This window comes from Castor canadensis, chromosome X (genome assembly GCF_047511655.1).
Source record: "Castor canadensis chromosome X, mCasCan1.hap1v2, whole genome shotgun sequence".
Lineage (NCBI taxonomy): Eukaryota > Metazoa > Chordata > Mammalia > Rodentia > Castoridae > Castor > Castor canadensis.
Window position 1 is genome coordinate 6,376,755 of NC_133405.1, and position 27,506 is coordinate 6,404,260.

The 27,506-nt window shown below is 36.5% G+C and overlaps 1 protein-coding gene and 1 non-coding gene across 4 annotated transcripts in view; one reads left to right on the top strand and one right to left on the bottom strand.

The window, feature by feature from the left end:
- Positions 1-27,506, bottom strand: part of Aff2 (ALF transcription elongation factor 2) — a 478,328-nt gene that overhangs the window by 223,846 nt on the left and 226,976 nt on the right. The window lies entirely within an intron of this gene.
- On the top strand, positions 6,709-6,839 carry LOC141420117 (small nucleolar RNA SNORA68). The gene has a single exon (XR_012444806.1). It is a non-coding gene; the product is annotated as a small nucleolar RNA SNORA68 (small nucleolar RNA).

The window sequence follows — 27,506 nt, forward strand, 5'->3', positions numbered from 1 at the left end:
ATGATCTTTATTTTGTCTGCTATTTCGCTGAAGAACAAGCATAGTATTGGTCAACTGTTCTAAAGAGAGCTGTTAGTTACTAACTGTAGTCATTATGTACTTGTGAGAGCCCAAGGAAACAAAATTTCCCCGAAGCAAAACCAACATGTTTACAAAAATATGAGGGAGAAGGATGAGAGGATTCTGGAAGTATTGTACATGTTACTCTTAGGTTATTTTTTTAAAGCAGTGACCATCGGTATTATAATAGAAGTAGCCAAGTTACTTATTTCTTGGGGAAAACATGGACAGAGACTGATGATAAGGGTGAAATGTAGCATACAGTCAGCAAAAGGGGAAGGAAGAGATAGGATTGATAAAATGCTTCTCCTTAAGCATGGGAAAACTGTATGGGTCAATGGGGGGTTAAACACAAATCTTTCCAGACTCTATTTTTCTTCTGTGTCAGTCTTTGCTTATGCAAGGAGGATATGGAATCTATCTCATGGTAAAAATATAATCACCAGAGCTTAAAATTGAGAGCTCAATTGTGAATGTTGACTGTAAACAAGTTTTCTATTATGTCTCTCCGTTTTTTTAAAATAATTTCATGGTTTGCATTATTATTTCAATTTTCCCTGTTAATACACTATTCACTTTCATTTTTTTTCACTGGTTTGACTTATTTTGAGGAAAAGATGTGGCATAAACCAATAATGAGAAATGAGTTAAAAAATGCCAGGACACAGGCAGTTGTCCCAATGTGCCATTTATGACCAGGATGTGCTGTTAGTTTTCCTTGCAATAACTCAAGATGAGCACAAATTTTTATTTCAGAAGAAACTTTCAGAAATGGTGATGCTCTCTCAAAAGCTCAAGAATGGCTGTGCGAAATAACTTGCCAGAGCATGAGGGTCACACATCTCCCAGATTCTAACACTTCATGAAATCTTGCCCTGATTTCCTGTGAAAGGACCAGTTTACTGTACATGCAAGGATTCTTCTTCACACTTTTCTATATATTTATAATCCTGAGTGACTACAAAGCAGAGCAAATGTATGTCTTATACATCCAGCTAAAAAAGGGGAACTACCTTCTGTTCTATGTTCTACCCTATGATCTCACTGTTTTAAGGGCTCCTGAAATGAAAGCTAATTTCACCAAATCTTTCACAATATTTTTCTTTTTTTGAACAGCAGATATACCCCTCTATATCATACTCATCATTTACATTTCCCATTCTGATTCTTTCCCAAATTTTTCATATTTCCAAGATGAATCTCATTTACTACTCAGGAGGCTCTCCTTTTCACAAATGTTCTCCGTGGTCCTTGATTTGGTTATAAGAGGCCTCTTAATGAGATTTGGAAACAGTTTTCACTGGAGTATTATTTCCTCATTATAAAGATTCTGGGGAAAATGTAACCACGATCAAATGCACAGTCACTACCACTTTCACAGCTCACAAATTAATTATTACATTTTAAAAGATGTATAATTTTCTATTTTCCTATAATAAAACAGAGTATGATATTCATTCAAAATGTAGGAAATGCAGATAAAAAGAAGAAAGAAGAATCTGTAGGTTCCCTACCTATAAATTAGTTTGATTTAATATTGTGGTATATGGTCTTCTAGTATTTTTTATATACACATACATTGTTTAACAAAACAGATTATACTATAATCCAGCCAGTTGCTTCTTGATCAATTGATGGTGATAATTATACTCTGTCTTCCCATTTCTTGTTGGTTTAGAGTCCACAGGGCTCTAACTCCATGAAACATAAAATATATGAAAAGGCATCTGTTTTCTCAGTCATATTTCTAACTAAACTTTTTATTTCTTTTCTTCCTTCAGCTATTTGGAAATTCCTAATAAAGAAAGCATAATATGTCTTTCATTCAGAGGGAAAAAGATTACCTCTCAAGTAGACTTTAGAATATTTTTAATTGAAAATATAAAGTATATTTGAAAATTGTGGGGGACTTGGGTTAAAAAAACTTGAAAATGTAAGCCACACATCTAATAATAATCACATGGAGTTTTATACAGCTAATGCTAAACTCATCAAAAACATCATTTTGCCATTCTTTCCTGTTGGATTCTAAGTTTCAAATAACCAAGCTTCTTTCAGATGCTCCTATTATTCTTTCTTCACAGCTACACACTGTGATGCATAAAGGATGAGAAATCAAAGTTGTCAGCCATCTGAGAATTTTAGTGTATCAAGAATCATTTCTAAATATATTTCTATTTCATTTCAAAAACAAAACATGAGTGATTTCATATAAAAAAGTCAGTCTGGTTCATTAACCTATAACTGTACAAAAGCAAGAGTCAATTACATTGCCACATCAGATGTGTGTTGAGATAATTACCCTGAAAAGAAGATGTAAGAATGCCCATAAAGGCAGTGAAATGTGACCTATTAAATCAGACTGTAACCTATTATGGGTCAAAAAACACATTGGTAGGGCTAACAGTCTTCTGCCTACATCCAGTCTTACATGAATTCTGCAGGTGTTTTTTGCAAGTAAACTTTCAATCTATTCTTTGATTTCAAATTGGAGTACTATCTACCTACCTTCACTACAACTGGTTATCTGGAATGCATATATGCACTTCAGAGAACTAATTTCCCACTTAAAACTAGACATAACCTTCAAAGGATGTAAACTGGACATAATATTCCAAGGATGTAAACTGGACATAACAGCCATGATCAGGCTGTATTAAATCAGCAGAAAGTCTTTTGGTTCCACTTTCCTATTATTTCTCCTCTTGTTAATACTCTTGTAACATTGATTTTTCCATCTCCAAATGCAACATCTGTTACAGTGAGAAAGTGAAAGAGCCAATGATCAGATTGACTGAATATCACCTGGTGTGAGAGAAAAAATTATTTAACACTGTCTTTACTTAGAGTATAGTCAATTTTGATACAGGCAAGATGGAAAAGGTGGCCTCTTGTCTGGAAATGAAGTGGGTTGGGGGATGAGCATCACTAGACAGCTCAATATAGAAATAGTGAAACATCTTGCACTTACAGATAGAAAACAGAAGACAGCATGCTTATAAGGAGGAAATGAAGGTCTTGTTTCTGGTTGTAAATATCAGAAGGCCTTGCTACAATTTGATATCTTGCATTGAAGACTGTCATATGCTTCTCTCAGATGTCACAAAGAAGATAGTACAGTTAATCCTGTTTGGTAGGATCCAAAAAACCATCCAAAAGTTTGGAGAGCCACTAAACTCATAGACTCAAAATACAGTTGACGTGTGGCTAAGGTTTATGACGCCAAAGAGATAAAGTAGCAGAATCGTTATAGAAAAAGATAGTGTCTCCATGTTGTTTTGACAAATAGCATAGATGTAATAAGGTACCTTTTCAGTAAAGGAATGTTTTCAAATCAAGTTCCCAGAGAATAGCTAAGGGTCAACCTTGCAAGCAGGCTCTTCAAAAGACTACAATTTCAGTACTGCAATGCTAACTTTTTTTGCATAATTACACATGCAGTGAAATGCATTTATACTTTATTAAACTACAAATAACTTCAGTGTGCAAGTGAAAAGTCATTATAAGCAGGTCAAAGAAGAGCAAGAAACTTTCTCCATTAAGGGACTTCAAGTGTTCCTTCAAGACTTCTTCTTTGAGACCTTTCCACACTATAGCAGCTACAGAGATCCCTTCCATTTCTCAGTAGATCCAAGACTACCTTGCAGCATTACTTGTGATCTGATTTAAATGTGCATGAGTTTCCACCCATTTGTCCATGTGTTTATTATATCCCCTCTCTTTGTAGTGCCTCCTGCTCTTGAAACGTCACCTCCAAATTCACAATTACAAATTCCATTGATCTTTCAAAATTCAGATAAAAAATCATCTCCTGCTTCTGAAGCCTTCTCCATTAACCCTGGCTGGAGTTAATCTGTAGCTCTCAGACAAGTTTCTACCTTCAACTCTGATTATTTGTGTGGTTATCATGCCACATGCATGATTTTAACTCCTAATCTTAAAGCCACATGAAGGCAGGCCTTGTCCGATAATGAAATATTTTGTACCTTCTCTGTCTCCTCCATCATGATTATAACCAATGTCTAGCACAGTACTTGCCCATAGTAGGCAGTGGGAAAATGCGTGTCAGATGGACAGATGACTGAATAATCTTTAAAGGCACTGAGATGACTCCTGTGAATTGTGCCGAAAACTGGACATATAAAGAAGGCATACATTCCCAGGGAAAACTCTGTCTGCAGAGCAGGGATCACAATGTGATAGGGTCATTTTACTTCTTTGCAAAATGTGCTTCTTTGTACATAACTTCCCATTTAAACAGTTGGCAATATGGGAATTTTTTCCTGAGAGACAGCCCAAAATTTAATTTCAAGTCAGTGAGATGGGGCCTGGGTTTGGAATCTGTTCAATTAGTTGCTAGTCCTGTTATGGTTTGAATATGAAATGCCCCCCACAGGTTCATGTACTGGAGACTTGGTTGCAGCCTGTGGGGTCTGAGGAAGTGACTGGATCTTGAAGACTCTGCCTTCATCCATGGTTTAATTCCTTAATCCCTGGATGGATTCAAGTTATGATGGTATTATTGGGAGGAGGTGGAAAGTTTTGAAGGTGGGGCCTAATTAGAGGGAGTAGATCACTGTGGACATGTTCATGGAAGTTATACTTTGTCCCTGACCCCTTTCTTTTATTCCTCTCTGCTTCCTATCTTACAGGAGGAGAGTTTCTTTGCTCTACCACATGCTCCCTGCCATGATGGTCAACCTTACCATGGACCCAGAAACAAGGGAGCAAGCAGACCATAAATTAATACCTCTAAAACTATGAGCCAAAATAAATCTTTACTTCTTTTAAATGGTTTCTCTCAGGTTTTTGTTGCAGTGATGAAAAGTCTGACTAGCACAAGTCCTGAGTCTAAAGAGCAACATTTTTTACATTACCCCAACAATTCTGGCTCTCTCCCAAAATGTTCAAAATGTCTGTTCTGGATTGATCCTGAAGTTAAAGCTATTGAAATAGGAGCCAAGTCCAGGTTAGAGGGGCAGGACCAAGGATTTAGTCCCTATGGACTAAGAAATGGCCCAATATTTCTAACTGAGCTACCCAGTGACATAAAGCATTGAGCATAAAGCATAGTGCATTTTAAACTGTCCAACAGTTTATCAATAGGGAACTAAAATACATCACTGTCACCTATGCCTGTTACCTGTCACCTTAGTTTCTTCTGTCACAGGTTTGAATTCTTGCCATTTGTGAAAACTACTCATACTTCATGCTTGCTGGCAGCCGTCATGCTGCTATAGCTGCCTTTTATCCAATGTATTCAAAATAGCCTCCTCACAGGGAAGGCACACCTTGCTTTTCACAAAGCAAGTCCAATTGTAAAGAATTCTATAAGATACCTTTTACAATAAAAAATTCAAATGTATCTATTTTTTCAAACGATTTTTCATCTATCAAGCTTCACTCTAGCAGATCCCCCCTCCACTCTGTTGGGAGAGATGAGAGGCCACACAGTTTCTATGAAAGACATCCTGTGGGCTTGTTCCCATAGTTATATACACACTATCCGTATAAACGTTGAGCTCTGGCCTCTTGGAATTTCAATTTTTTTTCACTTGTAAATGGGAGAGAATATTATCTACTTCAAAGAGAGGGGAATTAAAAGAGAAATTTTGAAATAAAAAATAAGTTACATGGTGACACGACCTGATTCTTGATCTTGATTTTGATCTTCTGTTAACTTGATCTTGAATCATCATGGACTTGCCACCATCCAAGGAAGAGATGAGATTGTTGGCTGGGAGGAACCACATGCTACTTAATGGCCAGTTGCACAGCAGACGAAAATCAAAAATATGTCTCCATAACTTTCTGCTACAGAGAAGACATCTTAGTCAGTGAATACAAAATAATGGTTCCCCCATAACCTCTTCCCTTGAATGTCATTATTCCTTGGAATTCATTCTTGATGTAATGTCAATGGAAAAGTTTACTCTGTAGCCTAAGGTAATTATTTCTTTTAAACTGAATGGCCCTGCAGAACATGTTGCCTTACAAACTTGTGTGTGTGTGTGTGTGTGTCCATGCACACAGTTTTTGAAAGAAATCCCCAGACGATCCTCTATAATATTGTCAGCCAGAGAGCAAGAGTGGTAAACAGCAGGCTTGCACATTTGAAGACCTGAAATGTAGTTAAGGAGGTGCAAACTCCATTTTATTATGGCCCCTTAATCTTAGCTTCCAGTTCTGGAGCAGAGGAGAGGGTTTCAGGTAATTTGGAAGCATGTTCCAAGTGTAGGGTCCTCAGGACTTCACTAGTCTGGTTTTGGAAACACATTTGACCAGGTCACTGTGGTACAGAGTGAGAGATGCTCTAACAGTTATAGGAACAGAGGGAGTTGGGATTGAGGCTGGGAAAGGACTGAAAGGGGGGCTAGAGCAACCCCCAGATGAGGCACCCATTTGTGCAGGCTCTTATGGAATGAAAAAAACTGGGGACAGTCAAGTATTACATGCAGAAAGAATACCAGGGAGGAAGCATGTAACCTGAGATAGGGTCCCAGGAAGTCATGGCCATTAGTATCACATGATTCTGTCAAGTCTTGTCTCACTGGAGCCACATGCTACAATTCTTTCTATACAATAGGCATGGCTTTCCTGACCTACTTCACAGAAGCCTTAGAAGAAAGAAGACGAGGAATAAAATTGCTAACACCTGCCCAAGAATTGCTGTTTTCTGGCAGTAACATTTAAACAAAGGTACAGACAGCAAGTGGGTCTCTTCAAACTTTGGGGATTGTGGTTGTGCTCCTTAAAGTGAATTTGGAGGTCCAACACCCCTGCGTCCAGGGCCTGTTGGAGCAGGAAGCCAGAAGCCACAGTTGAGGACAACTGCCAAGTCTTGATGGTGACCCGCTTCTTTCCGCAGATTTTCCAGGGGTGGCACTTGCCTTACACCCATTCCATCCAGGAGATCATGAGGCTGGAGGAGATTGCAAATTCCGTTGGCCAGCAGTCAAGCCATTTCACAACTCCAACATCAATTTCCCATTGCCATACCATGTCCTGCAGGGCCCACACAAGCCCTGCTTCACCGCTAAGAGGCCTAACCCCTAGGCTCAGGGCTCCAGACTCTCATGGGGCTGCCCACAGTAAAATACAAAAACAAATAAATAAAACTGATTTTAATGTTATCGGCAAATGTAAATTGCTATATTACTGTGTAATATTGCTCATTAAAAAAGCATTAAATATCCTTTACCTACATTATAAGTCAAGTTGTGAAAATAAAGTTGTCTTGTTTAAGGATAACCAACTGAGTTGACAATGCCAATAATCACCCCTTTATCACGATGGCTGTAATTTGTTTGTCAGCCTTCTTAAATTCTTAGCAAATTAGTTTTTTCAGTATGTGGTTGCAAGGATATTATGAAATCACCAGCTTTAGAATGTTCTTCTCTCTTTAAGATTAGCTTTAGTTTGCTGGAGGCTTCAGGGGCAAACACCCCAAGAAACCCCACACTCAGGTGGAAACAAGTCAACTGCATGAAGAAATCTCTCAATTGAAAAGTTTCTTTTGAGTTCATCATTGGAAATTAGAGTTGACTTCTTAAAAACAGAAAATTTCCAATTATACCACAGTCACACTTTCTTCCATGATCACATTTTCTCAAATTTGATCATTTTTGATTGATTTTCTCAAATGTGATCATTTCTTTACCTTTTACTTAATAACTTACTAATGTTTAGCTTTTGCAACTGTCTTAATTAAGTGCAATCACTTAACGTACATCATGTAACCATGTTAATACTAAAAACTGGAGCTTCTGTTAAATTTATATGTTTGTGTGGGCATTGAGTAGCCTCTTTCTCTTCAAATTGCCCTTTCACATGATACAATAGAAGAATCCCTATTTCTATAATTCATGCTGGCAACACTTGCATCAGTTGTACAATACAGCCACCTAAGAAGTTGGCATTGTAAGGATATTACTATGGTCCTTAACATCTAATGGTAGTAACTTTCTCCTTTGTTCTCTCCCCTTAGACCCAAACCAAACAAATTCATAACTCAAGACAAAATGTGAAGGCCAAAGAAAGATACTGCTATCCACTTTTAAAAGGGAATCCATACTTGAGTACTTGTTTGGCATTTCTGAACACCTGGAAATTCTGTGAAGACCAAGCCAAGAGGAAAGCTGAGAATGGTTCCCTGATCATAGAATTAGAGACACTTCAGGCAGCATCATCTTAAATGGTCCTTGAAATGTCAGAAGCTTCCTTGTTTATAAAGACATTCATAGGAAGAAAATCTACAACTTCCCTTGCAACATTTTAATGGGCCCTAGGTGGGAAGGTGTTCAATGCTACCCTAAACAGAAATCCTGTATGCTATGTGACTTAAGATAAACTTTGCTTACGTAGAGAAAAACTTACTCACAATCCTCTACTCAAAGTGAAGAAGTAAGGAGCCCAGATGTGACTTTCATTGGTTGGTCTGGGTCCACCTCTCCTGACAGAAATCCATACATTTCTAACAAAGGTGGAATTAGGATTCATAATCCACAATGTGTATTACTGTAAAATGCAATGAATTTAATGGAAGAAAGTGAAAGTGTCCCCTAGTGTCCCTAGAGATTTTGTTAAACAGCTAGGGCCAATGCTGCTACTGAAGAGACCAGAAGCCTCACCTTCAAAGAAACAAAGAATATAGCGGTGAAGCACCTAGTATAAAGTAATGAATCCTGAGGCTCCTTTCAATGTCCCAGAATGCTGGCTAACACCTTACCCTGCATCTCTAAACTACCAAGATCACTGGAAATGTCACACAATCGAGGACACTGATTCTAGTAAGGAATTCAGGAAAAAATATTTCAAAAGGATCAATCTATGGAAAACAAAATTTCTTTTTGAGTACAATCATTCAGAAATAGCAAATTTGATCTCTAACGTCAAACTAGAGGAGTATATCACAAGATCTTTTGACATATGAATTTCTGAAATTGTCACAAACATACTTTTTGTATATGCCAAGTGAACAATGGGATTCTGTGTTTTTACAAGATACATGTGTATGCAAGTGCACATGCAAAAACAGATTTTTACAGAGGAAATAAAGGGCAGATTTTAAGAATAAAATCAGATCCACAAAAATAAAAACAAAGCAAAGGCAACAGGATTACAATAAGCCATTGACAAATTAATATGATTCATACTGTTGATACTATGAAAGTTGTACTGTGTTCCTAAGCTTGTTTACTGTTCTGATCTTGAACAAACAGGGAAACAAAATTGCATGTCCATAGTTTCATTATTTAAACAATTTATTTTGTGGCCAAATGGAAAATTCATCCAAAGTGGCATGTTTTAATGCTAATCCTAATTGTAACAAGTATTGCATTTTGTATGCTTTCCAATTATGTATAAGAAAAGTCAGCATAAGTGTCCTCTCCTATCATAATTATCAGTTTCTAATTTCAATTTTGGCTATGACTTTGCATTCAGTGATGTAAAGTAACTGTTCCTGTCAGATGAAGATTAATTTGATTTAAGCCCTCTTTGTTGTAATTATATATTCTATTTCTGCTTGTTATGCAAGTTTCTTTCTAAGTCACATCTGCATTATATCACAACAATAGAAAACTTCTTTGGTATTTAAAAGACAACCATAAGATTTTTTTGGGCACCATTAGTACAATTTTCATTAAGCTTATGCCAAAGGATTTACTATTTCAGCTGACTATTCTATAGATTAATGTAATTATTATTTGAATATTAAAGCATAAACTTTTAAAAATTAAGTCTCTAAAAGTTATTGCTCTAATTACTCCCTCTGCTCCAGGAAAACATTGTCACTGTTAGTTTATTCCCCAAGCAAATTCTTTTATTGGGTGACACCTTGAATGCTCCACTTCCAACTGTCACCACTCTATAGGCAGTGGTAAAAATAAAAATTAATCAGCCAGGGATTGAACTTATGTTTCTGGAAGGACAGAAGTTGCATATCCTTGCAGTGATGTTCAATTTTTCTTCCTAATTTCCTATCTTGCTGTTTCATTAAAAATGAGCAGGTGAACAAAAGTGGAAAACAGAAAATTAACCCTATGTAATTTCTTCTCATCCATTCAAAGTTAAAAGTATTTTGTTAATGACATCCCAAATAAATACGGGTTACAGGACCCAGTGTGGCAAGTCAACCTGAGGTTTGTTTGATTAACAGGTTCAAAACATATCTAGGAAACTCAGATTTTTAGTTGTATTTTTTACCCCCTGGAAAAGTCCAGGAGATAAAATATGGCACATAATTCAATGTGGCAAACATTTTCTAGTTAAGGAATGGAAAAGCTTTTAGTAGAAGAGTATGCTCAAGTCTAGACGTGTTTAGCCTATAAAATGCATTGAGAATATCAATTTTGAAAAAAACCATTTCTTAAATCCCTATTTGTTGTTTTGAGAATGGCCAGGGTACATTTATTTTTAAATATAAAGCAATTCAACATAACAGGCGTGGAGTTTAAGAAATTAGTTGCCAGAGGAAAACTTTATCAGCCTGGGCTGTGAAGGTCCATGATCTTCTGCCACATATACTTTTATTTTACCTGCTCAATCCCAACAGAACAGGATGCTTGTAGAGGGAGTGCTTTCTCAAAAAGCCTAAAGGCTTAGTTCAGGTGTGTCACATAGAGCACACTTAGTTTCTTTACATCCAGGGCAAAGAGGGGCTCTTGAGAGATTACAAGATACAGATGTTGTATGGAATGAGAATGGAACAACTAGGTGCTAAGTGAGAGTCCTTTTCCTCAGTCAGAGATCAGAGGGAACTAGGTCTTCCTGATTTTCATGATAGGATGCTGCATGACAGGATGGATTATATCTAAGTAGTGCCACTATAGCATAAGATATAATATAGTGAGGTCCATAATGGCAAAGAACGGCACTTGGAGCTAATGCTGTGTAGACTTGCAGAGAACTGTTATTTTGCTCACTTTTTCAGTAATACACTAATTCACTCAGTCATTCATCATCACCACAAGTCTCATGAAGATGTGTGTGCCACTGATGCTATACTAGGCATGGACAACCACAATAGAAGAGACATGCACTCTGCTCACATTCCATGAGGGCGGGGGCAGTACCTGCTTTGTACACTACTGTGTGACCAGCATTCAGTATCATGCCTGATATATAGAGTCAGGAATCTATAAATGCTTACTGAATAAATAAATGAATGACACTGTAATCTAAAGAGTAAGCTTGTCATAGGAAGTTGATGCAATGTCAGAACTGGAACTGAATAGCAAATAGAGGCGAACTGGATTTTAGTGCTTTTATTTGAGGAAATAATACAACAGAGTTTGATTTTTTGGAATTTTGAAAGACAGTTGAGTGGCATACTCTCAAAATTATCCACTTTTTAAAATAACTTTTTTGTGGTATTTCAGTGTGAACTTAGGGATTCACACTTACTAGGCAAGTGCTCTACTACTTCAAGCACACCCCCAGTCTTTAAAAATATTAGTTATTTTTCAGATAAGGTTTCACACTCTTTGCTCGGGATAAGCTTCAGACTGCAATCCTTCAATTTATGCCTCCCACATAGCTGGGATTACATGCATGTGCCCAGTTACTGTGTTTTTATATGACTTCTACCATGCATACACACAGGACTCAGCTATAAGTACAAAGACTTTTTTCCTCAAAATATTGCTTGTAAAATAGCAAATAATAATTCAAAATTTTTTTATTATTTTGTTATAAACACTTTAGAAGTTTTTACTTAGCTAAATATTTTAACTGTCAAAACAGGTTCAACTACCCACACTTTTATTCAGTCAACACAATATTTTCTTGATATTTACAATGAATCCATGAAGTAGTAGGGAGGTATGAGTTCATTGTATATATAAGGAACGTGAGGCATGAACAATGTTCTTAAATGTAAGACTCTGCTTGCTTTACAAATTCCTTGTAAGGTCACATAGGCAAGGTAACATGGAAAGAGCTGAGTGCAGAAGAGGTTCACTTAAATCTCTTATTGGGAAATAGAAGTGTTTATGTTCCTCAGTTGTATACTTGGCACTGAATGTCAGGTTAATATGGGGAGATTTTTAAATCCTACCTGTTTATACATTCTGAGGAAATGGCTTCATATTTCAATAAAAGCTGCATATACTATTTACAATACTGACAAAGTATTCAACAATTCCTCGCTAAAGGCACTCTACAAATGCTGTAAGTGTTTGAGCAGATGAAGGATACAGACTGTAGGCATGCACTTCTCTGTTTCTGAGTACTTCACTCTTTCACACATAGAAAATTTCCAATTTAATTTTAAGGACTTTGCTTCTTCTCTATAAAGCTAACTCCTTGTATTTTTATTGTCTCATAATGCATTGAGTCAGCCCAGTTGTGAGCATGCACTTGGCACTGCAATTTTTTAAAAGTCTTTTTCCCTGCAGATATTTGACAATGCCTGAAGGCCATCTTTTCTCCCAAGGAGCCACTAACTGCTGGAAGCTTGAGAAAATTTTTGTGAATTCTTTCAGAAAAGAAAGAAAAAAGGTGACATCTCTTATTCATCTCTTACACTGCTTTCTGTAATCAGGGAATATAGACAGGAATCACAGCTTTTTGAAAGAAGGTCCACAGAAAATTGCACTCTGGCTTTTAAGGCAGCTCCATTCAATGCTCCCTCACAGACTTCAAGAAGTGTGTCACTGTTTCCATTCTAAACCCTACTTGGGATGGGTTTGCAGCTTGGTTATTAGACCTGGCATATTAGTTCTTAGCTTGGGAGTGAATACTTTTTCTAACCTTATGAAATCCCTAACTATGGTACATTGGAATAAAGAAAATAACAAATGGCTTAGACTTGATGTTTGTTTTTAACTTTAAAACATTATTTATTATTATGAAATGGGTAAGAATAGCTGTGGGGAAGATATGTTTCTTAGAAAATGAATGAGCTCTTTCAGGTGAATTTTCCACTCTCTCTCTCTCTAACCGTGGCTCAAAGCAACAGTGCCAGGAAAACCTATTTAATAAATATTAGGAGCACTGCGACTGCCATTAGCAATCACATCAAAGTTTCTTTCACAATGTGCCTAAGAACTTGATAAAATTACTGAATTCACTTGGTGGGACAATGATTTCTCATCCCAAGCCGAGTGTAGCTTGAGTTTCTCAGACACAATTCAGGCATTCTGATAATCACAGTATGTTGGTGAAGTGAAGTGAGACCGCAGGATCAATGTCCCTGAAGCTATTTGAATCTACTTATGATGGCTATACAGGGAATCAGAAGCATTTCCATTAACAAAACTATCCCTAGGATAACATAATGATCCATCTACCCTCAAAATATAATGAAAGATGTCTCCTCCCCCTATTTTTCCTACTGTGATTTGGAATCAACACTGTCTTTTCACAGTGCATTTTGTGGTTACAATAATGTGAGATGAGAGAACTATGTCAGAAAATGTCCCTTTGTGAAGCACTTTGCTTCTCTGAATACATTGGGCCCTCATTGTCATGCTGCATTCATACCTTCTTATCTCAGTGATAATCCTAGAACTCACTTCACAGAATTTCTTGGGGAGCAAAACACTCATTCTTTCTGGATTGGTTTTAAATGTGTTTATTTAATAGTTCAAAAGAAATGAAATATTCCCCAGAACCCATAAAGTCATGCAAATAATTAAATCCAGTACAAAAACTTTCTCAAAGCCACAAAAGTAGAAATGGTTTATAATTTTGCAATTATTTTCAAGGATAATGTGAAACAAAGGGATATATTTTTCAAAGAAATGTAGGTTTCTGTAAAGACTCCCTCAAATTTCTAACCCTATGCCTGACAGTTCCAGTATTCAAATCCCATGTCCAGGTGACACAAATCAAAACAGAACAATCAACTGTCTCATTTCCTAGGACTTCCAGTATGACAGTGAAAATGTGAGTCTGTGGGTATCCCCAACTAGACCATATTCTTTCCTTGCAGAAGTGACTGAGATTCCATTGCCTGGGTCTAGGTTTTGGGAAGCAAGAATGGAATGTAAAACTGTTGTCTTCTTTCAAGAGACATTATCCCACAAATGCTTCCAGAAGGGCAGAAAATCAAACTTATGTTTCATAACATCTCTAGGTGTTTCAACAATAACAAGTAGGAAGGTAAGGGAAATATTTTGTAAAAAACATTTCAAAATGACACATTTAAACTTTAAAAAAAGCAAAACTTTAAAAGTGATGCTACCCAGCGCTGTCAAGGAAGAGGGTGGTATATCAGCACTCTCTCTGCCTGTTAGAATTTTGTCACAATGGCACTGTGTTTCAGGAGGATAGTTGGGAAACATGCATCGACAGCCTTAAAAATCTTCATATCTTCTGATACAATAATTCTACCTCTAGGATTTTATCCTAAAGGGAAAATGTCAGACATATATGAAATGGTTCATGTAAAATGATGTTTATTGCAGTTCTATTTACAAAATGGAAACAGTCCAAATATTTAACAAAGGAGAAATAGCTAAATTAAGAATGATATAATCATGTTTCATAACATTATATTATGAAGCCTTAAAATAAAGTTTTAAAAATTAATGATAAGTGAGAATGCTCAAAAAAGCATAATAGAAAACTGTGTTCACAGCATGACTTTGTTTCAGTGAGATAAAGATATCACTGAGATATCTATAGTGGTTAATGCTGGTTGGTGAGATTATGGGTAACAGTCTTTCTAGTCTTTATGCTTTTCTGCAGTTTCCCAATTTTCTACAATCAACCAACTTCTATCACTTTTTAAAATACAAGTTATTGGAAATGTCTGCTAAAGGGTCAACCTAAAACCAAACAAGCAAAATCACAAAAACAGCTGTCAAATACCTGAGGAGCATTTTAAGAATCATACTGTTTCCAAGAACCTAACATTTACATTGAGTGAAATTATTCTCTGAAAATATTCAGGCTAACACTTGACCTTAGAAAGTCTTGTCATATATATTACTCTCAAGAGTCGCATACTCTGCTTCCTTGCATTGTATGGCTGTGAATCAAGTGTGTCTAATATAATACACTGAGGTCAACCAGATGGCTTAACATTAGGTTTTGCCTTCCATTCATTATATTAAAATGAAAATGTGTGCTTTTAAATAATAGCAGCCCAAATCTAAAATGGATTACCCAGATAGTTATCAGTGCATCTGACCTCAACTAAATATATGAATCTACATAGAATGAGCTCTGAGGGAACATTTAGGACACTGCATGCTTTGAACAAATCTAGCTATTGTAAGAATGAACTCTTGGTTTTCAATATTGTTGGTTCCCTTCTAGCTTACAAAGTACAGAGATGAATGAGAATTTGAATTTTAAAATAATTTTAAATAATTAGAAGGAATGAAAGAATGAGAGAGAAAAGTATTTTTCAAGATTTTTAAAGTGTTAAGGCAATAGTTATGTTCACTTTGAGTGAAAGGTAAAGGCTGGAGTCAGTTTTCATTTTCCCAAAAATGGACAAGTCTTCTACTCCTCAGTTACTTTATAAAATCATCCTTGCTGATAATAAATTAATAAGTCTCAGAGTTTTATCATGGACTATTTTTAATATTAATAACTCTCATGATTTTGGTCACCTACTAAGAGTCAACTACAATGCTAGGATCATGGGATAGTACTGTCTACTAATTTTTAATTAATATGTAGGTATGATGCACTAACATTCATATACGTAGTACATGCGTGTATGTATGTGAGAGAGATACATAAGTTATTTTCTTGTTCTTCTAGAATGGGTGTCATTAAAAATTTCCTGCAAGGACCAGATAGTATGCATTTTTAGCTTTGTCAGCCACATGGTCTGTCACAACTACTCAACTCTACTTTTGTAGTATGAAAGCAATCATACAAAATATGTAAATGAATAGGCATGGTTGTGTACTGTTAAAACTTTATTTACAAAAATAGGCACTGTACATCAAGTGAAAATGGCCACAACCAGAAAGTTGTACCTTGAGGCAGGAGTGTTACAGAACTGAAAAATTTCTAAGTATATATTTGAAATTAAATTGACTTTGCTATTAAAATCCAACCTCTTCATATTATTTTCCTCTTTTGAGGACAAAAATTCAGATCTTCTAACCCTTTTATTGGATCCCATATGCTCATGTGGTTGTTGCCTGACCATTTCTGAATTCTCATCTTGACTAGAGATAAATATGTCAGATGTAATGATTTGAGATATCTAGAGTTATTCACTTATCATTCAGTCATTGCATTTATATGTCTCAGTTTCATACACGCTAGCTGCCAGCTGAAGCATAGCTACCAAGCATGCATATTGTGCTTGCCCTACTGCGTGAGCCCTCAAAATACTCAGTCTGTATTGTTTAAATGTAATCACCCTTAGAATGAGGAAGCTTTCATGGCAAAGCATCTATTTTAGTTTTTATAATTCAAAATTTACTTTGGTTGTCATGCTTGAGCAGGTTTCTATGTTATTCAGACATGGCAAATAAAATTCATATTTGCTAATATTGAGCTTTCAGAGAGAAATAAGTCAACTCTTGAATTGCTTTCTTTTTATTCCATATAAATAAGTTGATTATTTTCAGATTTCAAATGACACCAATAACCACTATGAAATGAAATGCTCATATTTCAAATGCATAAAATTCAGAATTCTCATACTTTGCCAGAAAAGAGGATAGGACAATTAACTCTTCCAACATAAGATCTTTCCAATTGAGGGTGCACCACACAACCAGGCGAGAAGCTCACTGTTTTAATTTGATAATTGTTATTACCATCTGCCAATTTAGCCAGCTCTGTTCTTCTACCAAGATAGTTCTGTTTAAATGTTAGCTTATGTACAGCACAGCTAACCTTTTGTCTTAAGCACATTGTTTATTTCATGAGATCATGTGGACTAACTCTTCATGGGAGGCATTATTATGGTCCTTATTTTGTAGAAAATGAAAAGATGGCTTGGGGCAGTTAAATATGTTTCACAACTGGAATGTGATAGCTAACAGATGTAAATATAGACTATTATTTTCTAATAATTTATTCTACATTGTTTCTCTGTCTCTCTTTCTTTCTCTCTCTCTCTTTCCAGGTCAAGTCTAGCCTATCACGCTTATAAATGATAACTAATCACAAACATTACAACTAGTCAATGTTCCCACTTTAGCTGTTTTGGCTCTTTGATTTTCCACAAAAGAGCGTAGGGATCAGATGGCCAAAAGCATGTTTATTTCAGGTAAGTATTTGGGTGTCCCCAAACCCCCCAAAAAGCCTATCTGATGGCTTGGTAGACTCAACAAGATATAGATAGACAGATAGATAGACAGACAGACAGATAGATGCAGAAAGTCATTAAATATTATACATGATAATTACAACAATGTGTGGATAGTTGGAGTTTTGTTATTATACAGTTCTATATATCTCCCTTGCCTGATGTGTGAGATGTTGTCATGGTAGTGCTGCAATCTCATTTCAGAGTATCTGAACATATGCAATGACCCAATGACCTCTTCTCTTTTTTTTTCCCCAAGTAAGAATTTGGTCCATACAGACAAACAACTAACAACATGCAATTCCACCTAACTTCAGAACCTGTCACCCTTTGTAACTTTGTGATTTAGCATAATCTGAACAGGGACCACTCTGCTATTTTGTTGAGAAACGATTACAGCATTAACCATAACGAAGAGGTCAGACCCAAGGCTCTGATTAAGGATGAACGGAGAAAACGGAAACATTTTTATGTAACTGAATATTATAATTAAGCACACACAAAAAGCAATGAACTGTTGTTTCAGTGCTATAATGATTTGAAAACAAAAGTAGCAACAGCATTTCCAATCCTGATCAAGATAGCCTATTATTGCTTATACTCTCTCTACAACAAAATTAGAAATAAGGGCAAAATAGTTTCTGCTGGGTATTGAGGGGGTGGGGGGGAGAGGGAGGGGGCGGAGTGGGTGGTAAGGAAGGGGGTGGGGGCAGGGGGGAGAAATGACCCAAGCCTTGTATGCACATATGAATAATAAAAGAAAAAAAAAGAATTAACCTAGAAGGTAACACACACACACACAAAAAGATAGGACTGAATGTGTAATATGGAAAGAACTGATTGGTCATGGGAGTTGCTGGTGAGGGTGCAAGTAAATAATATCAAGATAACAAGCAAGCAAGATGGAAGTTTCCAATAGTAATCCACCTCTAACTCTGAAATTCACTATGACAATTAGAAAATGTAATCACTGCTGCAAGCAATATGACAAGTTCCATCGAGGAGAGCATGAACCCAATTAGGCATGTTCATGCCTTTATCCAAAATACTCAGATTACATAAAGATGCTATCAGGAGGAGTCCTGCTATTTATTTCACTGTGATTCTTTGCATATTTCCCTTAGCCTTCCTAATTGATTTTGAGCTTCTGGCGGGCTGGCATTATGTGTATTATTCATGTTATATACATTAACAGTACATTTGAATTGAATAATTACTCAACAGGAAAAATAAGGGCCCCTAATCACAAGAAGTTGCCATTTCTTGGCACTTTATACATCCACTTTCAACATAGCTAATAGTTCCTTCAACAACATACAATTAACATCCAACAGTGAATGGATTCTATATCAGGGCTGTATCCTCCTAGTATGGGGAGAGGCAAGAGAACACACTGAATGAAAAGGTAAAAAGTGACTAATTTCATTACTTGGCAATATGAAAGGTCAGATGTTTGGATCCAGAGAATAAGTCCATCAAAAGCCCTACAACACTCAAGTAAAAGAAATAAATCTATTTTTTCCATTTTCATACCATTTTCCATCACCACAATAATTTGGCATTTTGTGATATCTAGTCTCTTTTAAAGATAGTCCCAATTCTGACTTTTGAAGAAGTTTTGTTTTTGTTGTTGTAGTTGTCATTGTTGATTTTTTGGGAGAGGTACAAAAATGTATAAAATAAAGACAAGAGCCTCTGAACTTATGTTTTAAAGTTCTGTGAGCTTTCCAAGTGCATAAATTCTGCAGTGGCTATTTCTGGAGAATGGGTACACAAATCATTGCATTTCTAAGGCCAAAGGCAGAATCCTCAAAGTCATTGCTACACAAACATTTGCTAACAGAAAAAGAGTTATCAATACACATTTCCCAGAAAAATACTTTTAAGATATGTAGAAATATAAATCAATTCCCAAAAGTTCCTTACGATTCTAAGAAGCCAAATATAAACATCAGAAACTAATTGTTGAATTAATGTTTATTGGTGCTAGCTTATTAGGTTAATGGAAATAAAAACTGTTATATGGTACTGTTACTTGTGTGTGTTACATAGTATATGTGGCACAGTGTGGTCTATAATGTACTCAATGTGTGTAATATGTTAGTCTTTTATGTTTTGGGGGGAGATTGAGCTCCGGGGCTTCACGCTTTCTAGGCAAGCACTCTACCACTTGAGCCATGCCCTCAGACCTTTGGCTTTTACTTTGTTTTCAGACAGGGTTTTATGCTAACTTTACCTGGGCTGGTCTCCAACTGTGATCCTCGTATCTCTGCCTACTGAGTATCTGGGACCACAGATTTGTACTACCCCACCTAACTTGTTTATGAGAGAGGATGATGTTAACTGTTGCCTGGGCTGGCCTCAAACCATGATCTTCCTGTCTGCCTCCTGAGTAGCAACACCATGCCTGGCTTAGTGCTCTTTCAATAGAATTTTGAATACAGTTTTACTAAGTTCAGTCATTTTGGAACCTTACAAGGTATCTTCTGTTTTCCTGGATTACTTTGGATCATATTCATGATTTATTCTATGGGAAGATCTTGATCAGAAACAAAACTCTCACTTATCACATTGTTCCTTTATATGCAAAAGAAGACTGCTTAAATATGAGGGGATTCTGGAGTCTGTATTATGCTCATCTTAGCTAGACTCATGGTAATATTGAGAGGCCATGAATTAGCCAGAGGAGTGGGAGAGATGTTTGGTAGGCTAAGCAACAAACTAAGTGGCAGTGACTTCCATAGAACATAGAGAAGGGAGAAGAGAGATCCCATGCCCTGTCCTCTGTCGGGATCTATGGTAAACTTTTCAGGAAAGGACATTGGCTAGAATCTCATTGCAACTTGTTCTCTCACAATCAATGATGACAAGTTGCCCTCTGCCATTTAGTAAAATGTAGCATACACATCAGACCTACAGGAGACCAAATGAAAGACTTGTACAAGTATTATCTTCACTTGAAAGATGCAATATTTATATTCTTCTGGACAAAGAAATTAGAAAACCTTTTACATGAAACATGTGTCAGAATAAGTTTAATGAGATAAATGAAGATGCACCAAAATATGTAAGACCAGATGCAGATGTTATGGAATCAGAGGAAGCCCCTTAAGTTCATTTACGCTACTGCCTCAAATACTTCCTCCAGTGATATATAATTGTACTTAAAATTTGTTTCACATTGTATAGTTTTCTCAACAAAAAACACAAACAAAAATAGCTGCAGAACTATCAAAGCAGTTACTATTCATGGATTCTTTTGAAGAATTTGAACTAGTATTATCAACACCTAGAGGCAGCTACTTTTCTAAAACAAGAAATAAAGAACATCATTTATGGCTTCCGGGAAAAAAAGGAGATTATACATACTATAAAAATATGGAGTTGAATGATTCTGGTATGGTATCATTTCATTTAATCCCCCCACAGACAAACAGCTACATCATCACAATACCCCCAAGGTGTTAGAGTTTTAAAAAAAGGTGACCTTACAAATGGCTGCTTTCCCTACCTTGGCCTACACATTCATGCACAGGGTGATGATATGTCCTGGGAAAAGGGGAGGGTAAGCTGAAACATGACTCTGAGAGGACAGAGTAGATTTTAATGTTCTTAAAATGTAGTGTTAAGAAATGTACTGATGTCTAAAATTCCTCTGCTCAGTGAAGAAATCATTGAGAAGTTCCTGGAAGAATGTCAAATACAGCATTTAAAGAAAAAGACAATTAAACCAGTATAATGCAAAAGCTATAATTAGAAATATATCTGTGCAAGTACCATACTAGTTTTCTTCCCTGCACTTAAAAGAAAACATGAATTTCTGCCAACGTTCATTAGGGTCTTCACCAGATAATATCACTTTATTGAGGGGATGGTATTAGCTGCCATAGAGGTTAAATTAAAAAATAGTTAATGCCCCAAAAGGGATATGCTCTTATATCACTACTTAGATTTTCACATAGCATAATTAAATCAGGGATGTGCTATATGGTTTGTTCCATACTAATGTGACCATGACATTTTCTCACTTGAAATCCATTTTTTTTCAATTGGGATGCTATTTAGGAATAAAACCGGATTGCAAACTCTATAGCTAGATTAATGATGAGGTGTTTGGTTCCCAAGAGATTTGGCTAACTTGTGCATTTCTCTCTCCCTTCTTCTTTTAAAAATTAACAGAGCTCATTGTAGGTTCAAGACATTCGGCTGTGTACTGGACATATAGAAGTGCATGGGAAGTGTAGCAGTGGATAAAGATAAGGACTAGGGAAATTCATATAATAACTTATTTGCTCTGTTTTCAGAGACAGAGATGGCTATTGATTTGCAGAGAAACGGGATAGTATTCCTTGCAGCAGGAATAGTACAGGAGCTCTGGTGTAAGTTTGTTTTCCCCCCATTCATATTTTGAAATCCTCATGCCAAAGTTAATGGTCTTAGCAGGTGGGAACTGTGAGAGGTAATTAGGTCATGTGAACAGAGACACCATTGGTAGAATTTTTGTCCTTATAAAAGTGACCTCAGAGAGCTGTCTTGCTCCTTTTCCCATGTGAGGACATAGTGAGAAGGCTCTATCTTTGAATAAGGAAGCTGGCTATCCCCAGATACCAAATCACCTAGCACTTTAATCTTGGACTTTCCAGCCTCCAGAACGATAAGAAATAAGTGGGATTTTTTTATTATTTATAAACCACCTCTAGGGTATTTTGTTACAGCAACTGTACAGACTAACCTACATGGATAATCAACAAACAGGCTATGTCAGCAAAATAGCTAGCCAGATTCATCAGGCAGAAAATAAGAGGCCTAGTTAAGAAATATTTGGGATGTCAACACAGCAATTTTTAGCACCTGCTATTGAGTCATTCAAGACAAGATGGGCTCTGTAGTCAGAAAGTCCCTATATCTACTGACTCTCAGACATGACACCCAGGGAAGATTTCCCAAGAGCACAAGCTCTGCCTACCAGGGACTACTAAGCACATTCTTATGCTCTAATATGCTTTCTCCCCTAGGAATGCCAGCATAGACACATGTTCTACACCATGATTAGCAGGACATCATAAAATTGCATGCAATTATTTTCCAAAATCTTGAAATCCCAGGATGCTTTGGAACTACCATACCCTCTTATGACTATGCAACTCCCTCATTTGGAAAACACCACCATAGCACAGAAAGAATTATGTATCTCTCACACATGTCATAATGAAGCTATTTATCTTTGGATGGATAACTTTTTCTCTGTCCACAGCAGTCCACATCCAACACTATGAACTAGTTACAAATGGGGACAAACCAAGTCAGTTATCTCACCAAAGTTGGTTAGTCAGGCAATTCTCTAAAGAAACTGATGTTTTCCTTGCAATGTTAGATAATAATTATTACTCTGTGTTGTAAACATCACATCTTTTTGTAGTTTTAACTGTACTTAGTATATGCTGGAGAATTTGGAAATAAGCATAATCCTTTGGTTTCATGTCATAGAATGAAAACAAGCTACTTGAAGTGTTTGCCATCAAATGAAGGTCAAGGGTATGCCTTTTTCTTTTTTACTCAGGCAGATTGTACCTCTGGCTGCAAGTTTACCCATGGTCTTTCAGGGACATATACCTGTATGAAAATATAATTGAAACCTGTCAAAAATTTTCTAAAACAACAGGAGAGGGAATAAGAAAAAGGGGAGTTGACTTGATTAAAGCATGTTATATGCATGTATGGAAATATCAAAGCTCAAACTCGTGATCCTCCAGCCTTAACCTTCCTAGTGCTTGGATTACAAGCATGTCTTACCACATCCAGCTTGAACAGAGATTTCACAATGAAAGTCCCTGTATAACCATCATAAACAAAACATGTCTTTTTTCTTAAAAAATGGACAAGAACATTAAACAAGTCCTGTCCAAAGGTTGGTACCAGTGAAAAGGGGGAGGACACAAGGAAAGGGTGAAGGAAGGTGAATATGGTGGAACTACTATGTATTCAGTGAAAAATGGAACAATGAGACCTACTGAAACTGTTCTAAGAAAAGAGGAAGAGGGATAAAGGAGAAAATGGAGGGGGTGAATCTAACAGATATACTGTAAGTACTTTTGTAAATGGTGACAATGTACTCTTGGTACAACTGTAATATTATAATAAATACAAATTAAATTAAATTTAAAAAGAAAACAAACATTATACATTTTTAAAAATGGACATACAAATGACCAACAAGGGCAGAGCAGTGAAAGGAAGGGGAGAGCTTGCATCAGGAAGCAGAAAGAAACCTGGTAACCAGGTTAGTTTGTTGACTTCAATAACTTAACATTCATATCAGCATTCTTGTAAGCCATTCTCTGCCTGGTAGGCAGAGGGCACTTCTGTTGGGTTCCTCTTTTGAAAATTATCAAACTGTTCTCATCCTGCATAGCTCAGCCTAGTTGACACTATGTAGACTTTCTCTAAATTCATTTAAATCACACATACTACACCTCTGCTCTTAATACCTTCTCCTTCTTTTTTCTTATAACGATTGTGCAGTCATCCCTTGGGATCCATGGAGTGGTTCCAGGACCCCTACAGATACTCCAAACCATGGATGCACCAGTTCTTTATATAAAATGGCATATTTGTATATAACATACATACATCTCCTCTATATATCATATCTAGATGACTTATAACACCTAATGTATTGGGAATGCTATGGAAATATTGATAAACTGTATTATTTAAGGAATAATGACAAGACAAAAGTCTGTTCATGTTCAGTACATGTGCATTTTTAAAGAATATTTTTGACATGTAGTTAGTTGAATCCACATACATGGAACCTGTGGATAAAGAGAATTGACTGTCATGACATGTCTATTGATGTTTAGTAAATATGAGTGAGACCCATGAAGAAAACAACCCATTTCTTTGGTTTCTCTAAAGAGAGTTTCTGGTGCCATGATTACTTATCTATATGTTGCTTATGTATATATGGAGATAGCATTACCAAAGCCACCAAATATTGTTGTTAAAAGATTAAAGCAGGAACAAAGAGAATGATAATGCTTGTGACATGTGACCTAAATGGTGAGTGCTAATAATATAATAATAAGAACACCTATTATTGCTCATTGCTTATGATTTGCTCAGTCTTCTACCATCTCATTTTAAATCCTTGCATGCAGTAACCTGCGAGGAGCTATAATTATTCCCAGTTTACAAATGAGACTTGGAAATGTTCATTGACTTTCCTGAGTTTACCCAGAAAGTACTTTCTGGAATTCAGATGTAAATATAAATCTGGCACAAAAATAAGACAGAAGTGCAAGAGCAGATTCTGGAAGAGATAACACAGAAATTTCTGGTTAAGAGATTGAAGTTTTAGCAATGAATAAATCTGCGGACTGACAGGGCCCAAGGTTAAAACATTGAAATTATCCCCATGCTATGGGTTGCAAGGGAAAGACAACAAGTAAAAGGCAATGTGAGAACCAATAGAATACAATGTCATGGAAAGAGCCTTCAAAAGGATTGGGAATGGAGTCAAATGCTACTCTTCCCACAAATAAAACCAAGGAAGATCAGGTTTGACATACCACTACTTAAGACCTAGGTGCTGAAACAATGTTAAGAGTGTAGGCATTCAGGATCATGATGGAGAAAGTGCCTGCAATATGAGGAGGGGAGGCAGCAGTGGATGAAGGAAGGAAACAGAAAGATGTGGGCACAAGACCTCTTGATTGCTATGTTATTAATTACTTAACATTCCTGAGCCTCAGTTTCCTCATCTGTAATCCAGTTACCTTGAAAGCACTATGAAGATTTGACAGAAAGAAACAAATATGTTACATTGTCATGCAGCTCATAGTGTCCGGGGTCAGTCCAAATAGAATTGCAGTCCTCACTTGGCCACTTCCAGCTATGTGGCCTTGGGCCATTCCGCAGGAACTCCAGCCCAAACTGCATGCTATTGTTATCATCACTATAAAGTAATTAAGTAGGTGTAAATTGTGACTCAATATATAGCAGATGCAAGTATTATGATGAATGAATTTTAGAATTTGTCCGCTTAAAGTCTACTCTAAAAAAGGTCAAGAAAATATGCAATAAAAACGGCAACATAAAATTCACTAATTTGAATTATTCTCAATCAACAAAATGACTATATTGTATGTAATTTCAAGCATGGAAAGCCAATACAGAAGCAATTCTATTTAAGGTAACAGAGAAACTAAGATGTATTTGTATCTGAGCTATGTACCAGGGTTTCCCTTTTTAAAACTTTATGAAACACAGCTTTTATAGTTCCTCCAACAATTAGAACAAAAGTGGGAGAAAATTTTCCCAAGCCTAAAGGATATTATTCTTGGCAATAAAGCGTCATGAAATTAATGAGCTGTCTACTAGAGATCTACCATTAAAAATGTATATGAGAAACTGGTCTATGCAAACTCCATTCCTTCAATCAGTAAAGGCTATCCTGGGAATTAACTCAGCACTTACAAAAGTTTCATTAACTCTTGCAAACCCCCTTCCTCTCAGTCAGCTGAGAAAGATGAATTTGTTGCATTCCTTTCTCCACTATGGTCTGAAAAAAGGTAAGCACTTTTCCAGGAATGCACATATTTGTTTCCAAACAGGCACTCTTATGCTCTTATTTGCTCACAGGGGTGCTCTCTGCACCCCTAAATCATGGTAGCTCCTCCCTCCAGGAAGACATAGCACCCATCCTCTGCAAAAAACAGATAAGGGCCCATGATTAGTGTCACACTAACTGCTTATATTGGAAAATGAGGAAATGCTAATGAAATTGCTTTTATGGGCTGCCATTCATGGATGGCAGAAAGGGACATTAGAGAACAAGCCTGGTATTTGCTCTTCGGGAGTATTTAGGTTCCCAGCGAAAGCTCAGTGGCAAAATGCACTCATGCCCTCACACAATCTGTAAAGGTCACCGAGCACTTGTTAACCTTGAAGGGGAAAGAAAAACCTCAGTATTTTTCCCCAACAACACTCCAAGCCTCTTGTAAATCATATTCATATTCATATACTTAAGCATTAATTTACATAGTTAATTTCTGACAGGCTGACAACCACAGCCCTTCTACCCTCTCAATGTAAAGTGAGGAGTCACTTGTTATTCAGTGTATCCGTTACAGTGGTAGTGCTGCTAACTGTATTTTATATAATGTGCTATCTGCAGAAAGGCAGATAAGAATTTGATTTAACATCCAATTAAAAGCCGTCATTGAAAAATTACTTCAAATAAGCCTTTTATTTTCTTTAATCAGTCTTCAATTCAAGCCTTCCTTGGACCTACTGAACCAAGCATCAGGACTCATGAATTTTGATTAAAAAATTTGAGCCCATTTCTAACTTAAGCAGATTTTTTTTGTTGCACTGTTTGATAGAAATTTAATAAATCTATGAATCCTAGCCAGCATCATTTATCATCTTTTTTTCCGCAAGACTGGCCTATTATACCTAGGCAGTAAATTATGAGGGAACCAGCAAACCAAAACTTTTCAGCCCGTTACTGAAGAAGAGATATAATCACTTGCATTGAACCATATAATTATAGTAGAATATGAAGCTCTGAAACATTAGGTCCTGTTTTGAATATGTAATGTCCATGCTTTGAGAGCCTAAAAGATTTCTAGTTGATCTAATATACCTCAGTGTAGCCTCGTTTTTAAAGTATTTGCTAATAATGAAAATAGCAGAAAGAAAAAAATTAAGAAACTTGTAAACAGCAAACTAGTCCTAGGCAGAATCATCATTTGGGAAGTGACACTGCCTTTTGAAAGGCAGATGAAGAACCAAGAACTTTCAACTTGGTGTTTAACAGTTAAATGCCTTATGACAAAAGTTCATTTTGTGTTACTTCCATTTAGTCCTTAAACTAAAAGAATTTGTTTTTGCAAATGTGCTCAGGATTGTACCTCTGTACTTTATAGTGGTTTAGTGGCCATGAGGCATATCCTTTTGTCCAATCAAAATTGTTTATCAAACTCCTAGGGGTTGGGTACTACGTTGGGACTTGAGATACAGCTGCGAATAAGACATAAGGGCCAACCTTCTGCAGGATACAGGTAATATACAAAGTAATGCAGAAAATGTCCGAGCACTGCTCTGTGAGGGGACATGTAGTCAGAGGGCAAGGAAAGCTTTCTTGCAACAGTACCATTTAAACTAGGCATTGAAGGTGATTATGAGTTTATGAGGAGTAGTCAACATTCTG